The sequence below is a fragment of the Lissotriton helveticus genome, chromosome 9, assembly GCF_964261635.1.
Source record: "Lissotriton helveticus chromosome 9, aLisHel1.1, whole genome shotgun sequence".
Taxonomy (NCBI): Eukaryota; Metazoa; Chordata; class Amphibia; order Caudata; family Salamandridae; genus Lissotriton; species Lissotriton helveticus.
This window is the reverse complement of record NC_136070.1, coordinates 349,671,133-349,676,456: the sequence shown is the minus strand read 5'-3', so window position 1 is coordinate 349,676,456 and position 5,324 is coordinate 349,671,133. Positions and strand designations below refer to the sequence as shown.

General features: G+C 46.4%; 1 protein-coding gene and 1 non-coding gene across 2 annotated transcripts in view; one reads left to right on the top strand and one right to left on the bottom strand.

The window, feature by feature from the left end:
• Positions 1–389: 389 nt before the first annotated feature.
• On the bottom strand, positions 390–462 carry TRNAR-UCG (transfer RNA arginine (anticodon UCG)). Its single transcript has one exon. It is a non-coding gene; the product is annotated as a tRNA-Arg (tRNA).
• Positions 463–1,732: 1,270 nt separating this feature from the next.
• Positions 1,733–5,324, top strand: part of SPC25 (SPC25 component of NDC80 kinetochore complex) — a 61,987-nt gene continuing 58,395 nt past the window's right edge. The window contains exon 1 of the mRNA XM_078660087.1: positions 1,733–1,890. The gene's annotated coding sequence lies outside the window, so the exon portion shown is untranslated. The remainder of the gene's footprint in view (positions 1,891–5,324) is intronic.

The following is a 5,324-nucleotide window of genomic DNA, read 5'->3' as shown; positions in this document are numbered from 1 at the left end:
TCCTGAAATCTGTAAAATAAATTAGAAGATCACTAAAACAAGAAGCCCCGAGCACGGGGCACAACCGGTGTGGGGGAGCGTCCAGGCAACAAGGGGTCACCTGGGCGCTCCCCGCTTCTTTATCCTCGAGGGGCGTGGGGGGGGTGGCTACGCCCCCGCTCCTTGCCCCTCCTGCATCCCGCCCCCCCTGACCCGGATGTCGCTTAATGCCATCCGGGTCAGGGAGGGTGCCAACCAATCGGTGGTAGGGCGCGCCCCAGAGGACACGCCCCACCACCGAGAGGTACAGAGGAGAGGAGCGGTTGCCGCACCGCCATGCGGGCGGGGGGGCCAAGAGCCCCCCCTTTTCATATGTTTAATTAAAAGGCACATTTTCTGCCCAATAATTTCGACCACGAAGGGACTCGAACCCTCAATCATCTGATTCGAAGTCAGACGCCTTATCCATTAGGCCACGCGGTCACTGATTAAAGCTCCCTGATACAGATGTGTCCTCGCGCACCCACTCCCTGACGCACTCTGCTTGTGATGAGGATCAAGGGGCCCAGGGGCCCGGCTGAACATGTGTGCTACTGGAAGGGAGAACCGCCTCTTCTGTGCAGCCCCCCCCCCACTCCCCTCTGCATACCTGTTCAATCAGTAAGAGAGACCACAACATCCTTCAGAAACCCTGCATTTGTTCGTTTAAACAAATCATGGTTACTGCATGTCAAAGGTTAAGCAAGGATTTAAAAAATAAAAAAAATTGTGTGCAGAAAGAGAAGCAGTCTAACACTTCTGTTTTCTATAGTCCCTTCCTTTTTTGTTCCTCTGTAGCGCATCGGTGCAGCAGCCTCGAAAACTGTGCGTTTCTGTTTGTGCTGGACCTTACACAAGACTTTAGATTCCTGGACCCGTTGTTTCTTCTTACTTCTCATCTGTGCCAGTGAATGGCCATAAAAGTAATAAAGAAAGATAAATGGAGTTTCTCTTTTCCTGCCTGATCTCGTAGCCTCTCCTAAAGTCAGATCCACTGAAATTATGCGATTGACTGGCTGCAGCAGCAATTTTCGCATAATTATAGATTATCGGCATTTGCCACATAATCCACCATCTGCCACATAATCTGTAGATTTTAACAAAACAAAGTTTGTTCCTAGCTCAAACAATTCAAAAGTTACTAAAAGCGCAGCGGCATGTGCAGTGGATGGCTCTTTGCAAAGGTTGACTGGTCACCCTTCTGAGGCTTTTTGCTATATTTGGTAGTTAAACTGGTACTAATGAGGTGCTACCAATGCTCGGACACTGTTTACAATTTTAACAAGCATTGGCAACGTCAATAGGTTTTGCCTCTGCAAGAGCTACTGGCTTGACAATTTCTTCTAGCTTGTAGCATCTGTTTTTAAACAAAGACAACACCATTATTTTACAAATATTTAGTCTGAACGTAGCAGTGTGATGTTTTGGACTGTTATCAGTGATGTTGAAATTAATGTATGTGGCCTTGTTTGTAGCTGGCAGCATGACTGTAATAAAAATCAGTTCATTGACCTTACCAGGTATTTGTTTTGGCTTCAAAGGAGACATACAATAACATGTTGGTGGAGGAAGAGCTGTGCCATTTGGGCGCCCATCTTTGCAAGTTAGGAGATCGGTTGTCATTGCCAGTGCTTGATGACTACACACACACTTAATACTGTTTCTTGGTCCTTTCTCTATTTCCTGAACCATAGAGTAGAGCCTCCTCTGCAAGGGACGGAAGCGGAAGTTGAGGCGCTGGCTCCAGGGAGGCGAGCGGAGAAAGTTTTGCTTCGTTGACTGTGTGGAGATTCGGGGAGAGCTTACTAGAGCGGAAAATAAGAAAGATTTGCTCTGTTTCGTCGGTATTTGGCTCGGGGACAGGGAAAAGAGGCGGGTGTGATTTTTGTTGCCTCTGCGCGCTTTTGGTTATGTGCAAACGCCGCGCTTTTTTGCAAAGGCTAGAAGCCCGCCTTAATTTACGGTGCTTAAATATAGTGCTTTGTTTGGGAGAGGTGGTGGATAAAGTAGACCTCCGCTCCTCTCTGAGCATTAACTACTTTGCCATTCTTTTTTTTAAACGTTCGAATGGAACCCACCTGTGAGCTAGATTGCATGAATGTGCTTGCGTCGTTGTTTGAGACAGCAGCAGATGTGTGTGTGTGTGTGTTGGGGGGGTGTGTGTGTTATTCTCACATCTCAACAACAACCGTGGAGCAGACTCCATGGCATTTTGTGATTTATTATTTCTAAAGTGCGCGTGATAGCCTATTCGAAGGTGTCTGACTTCGTTTTGAAAGACGTGGAATTGGAATGTACCTGTGCAACCCTGAACAGACCTGAGACTTTGATAGCTGCACCGCCTGGTGGAAGACTGTCCTGTCCACAGCCCTCTCTGGTGGCAGGGTGGGGTGGTCAGGGAGCCGCGGTACCGGTAGAACTGGGCAAGCTTCTCTGGCAGCAGGTGAAGGACATTAAATGAGGGGATGGGGGATTTTATCACCTACGTGAGAAGAAACAAACATGTAAAATAACCCATTTATTGCAGAGTCATAGTGAGACAGTGAAACTCCAATAATACACGAACTATGGGACATGAAAATCTTAAGCTTTATGTAGTATTAAAAATGAAATTACAATTTGGAAGAATTCGGAAGCATTTTGTGCTCAGGAAATACATTTATAACCCTTATATAAGGCAGGAAGGAGCATGTTTGTGATAGAAAGAGAGCACTCACAAATAGCTTTGGGGGTGTAGAGTAAAACGTTTCTGAAACTAGTTTTCCTTGTGAAGAAAGAATTGGTTTATGTGCAAATGTATACATTTGTTGCACTTACACATGTTGGGCGTCCATCATGCATACAAATGGAACAAGTGAATGTAGTGGGTAATTCAATTTGGTGCAGCTGTTTTCTGTAGTCCTTGTGGTTTTTGTGATTCCCCAGGGAGTCAGAAAAGTACACAATAGCTAGTTAGTAGGTCTATGATTTGCACATTTCTAACTTTCTTTAAAGTATTTCTAAATCAAACCTGAAATGTTTGAGACTTGATGGTTAGAAAGTAAAATATGTATTTTTGAAATACAGAAAGCAGAATGATTTATAGCATAAAACCTAATTGTGCCAAATGTGTCGAGTTTTATCGCTAAATGTGTTAGACTTTTGAGATCAACTGTAAACCATCTAAAGGATAAGATTTAAGAATTAAAATATGCATCCTAATGTAGGACGTTAAGAGACAGTGCTTAAAAGTATAAGACTTTATGGTGAAAAGCACGCCATGCCATCTGTGACTGGTCTATGGGGAATCACATCTGGTCTATCACACGAGTGTATTGGTACAACAGTCTTGGAATGATGTGGCGAATTACAGTGGTCATGCCCTGCGTGTGGCGTACACGGCAGTGCACGGTTCTACCCTTTGTCTTTCTTGTGTGCCATGTCAGGGTGGTTGGTGGGCTGGCAACCAAGACCTCGACGCTCCGAAGCACAGGGCGGACCCCTGGTTTATGAGCACCTATGTTCACGGGAAGTTTAAAACTACAGGAAATCTTTCTCCTCGTAGAAACTTCTACCAAAAATTTCATTTTTTCAGTGACCGCCATTGCTTTTGAAAGAGCGTATTATAGCACCTCGTCACCGGCACGGAGCGTCACACTTTAGGGTATTAGTGACAAAAAGAGTGCCTGACCCTCGGCCCCGCTTTCACATTCACCTCTCACCCCGAGCAGATCTGTGAGCAGCCCCCAGGTACGATAATGAAACAGTGAATGCACACAGCGCGCGTGCACCCGTGGAAATGTGCGTTTGTGTTGGGGATTTCTGACTGTGAGAGTACTTGTGTGGGATTGTGTACCAGCGCGTGGCTGTGTTGTCTGTGGTTGGTGTGTTCACTCTCTTCCTGCCACCCTGCCCACTCTTCTTGTTTAAAATACATTTGCTTCAGCTGCCTGTCCACTTTGCTTAGCTGACGGTTGTACCTCTCCGGCATCATACTCCCAGACACATTCTGCCTAGCTGACTCTGGTGTCCCTATGTCCAGTTTCACCCAGCCCTAGTCTGCCCACCCTCCCTCTATTACTACCTCTCCTGCAGTTACATTGTCCCTCAACCTTGTGTCCCCTCCAGTGTCAAACTGGCCCTTTTATATATCTACCTATATGACATCTGCCCATTCAAATCATATTGCCCTCCGCTAATTTCTGTTCCTCTCTGATTACAAAATACATGCTAAGACACTGCCCTTTCTGTCCCTGGTGCCTGTCCCTCTCTACCAGCCCAATCTTCCCAGCCCTTCTGGTAATTGCGGCATAGCAACATATCCCCAGTCATGTCACATTTCTATACTAAGCCAATTCACAGCCCTCTGCATTTGTGTCTTTTAACACGCATTTGGATTTGTTCTACCACACTACCTCCTCATATCCCACTCTGCTCCGTCGCCCTCCCGTCCCTCATTGCTCAGCCTAGGTACTGCCCATTTGCCTATGCTCCCACACTGTCTATCCTTCGAAAATAATCTGGTCGGCTCTAACTCCTAGGCCACGGATTCCCCCAAATCAGATGCAGCCTAGCTGTGTCAGGCCACCTCATGCCTGTCATGCCAACTCCTGTTCATTTCTTCTCAGCCATCCTGTGTTCTTCTCTAACCAGCTTTCCCATTTCTGATGACCAATCATCTCTCCCTGTCCTTTCTTTGCCCAGCCTCTTTGTCAGTTCCCTGCAAACCTCTTCCTGTCACTTCTCCCCATTTTCTGTCACTCTCTTCTCAAACCGCTTCCTGTAACTCTCTTGCTAAGCCACTTCATATTCCTCTTTTACCAGCCACATCTTTGTACCAGTCCAGTTCTGCTCTTTCTGTCCAGGCAGTCCCTCTAGCCCCTCTCTGTCCATTAACTTCTCACTTTTCTATTTCCAGCCACCTTAATACACTCTGCTTACTCACCTTCAGCCCCTTTTTGTTATTCCTTGTCTTGGTCCTGTCTTTTGGTTCTCTCCTCTTGCCTATTCCTTCTCCAGCCACCTTTTTTTTGCCATTGGACTGCCTCTTTACTGCGTGTCCCCAGGTGGCCTTTCCTGGACTTCTTTAAGAATATTGGCCATTCAAGGGCTGCTGCGTATTTTAAATTGTTCCATGGCACTACGCTTACTTTACGCTATCCCTGCAGCACTGCCAATGGCCGTTACTCTCACGATGCTGCATATCTAGCCAGCCCCTGGGTAATGCTCCTTCACTCTGTTACCAGAGTGCTGCAGCTTTGGGTGCTTCTATGTTAGGATGTTGAGGATAACTTCACTTAATGATACAGTTCCAAACCAACACAATT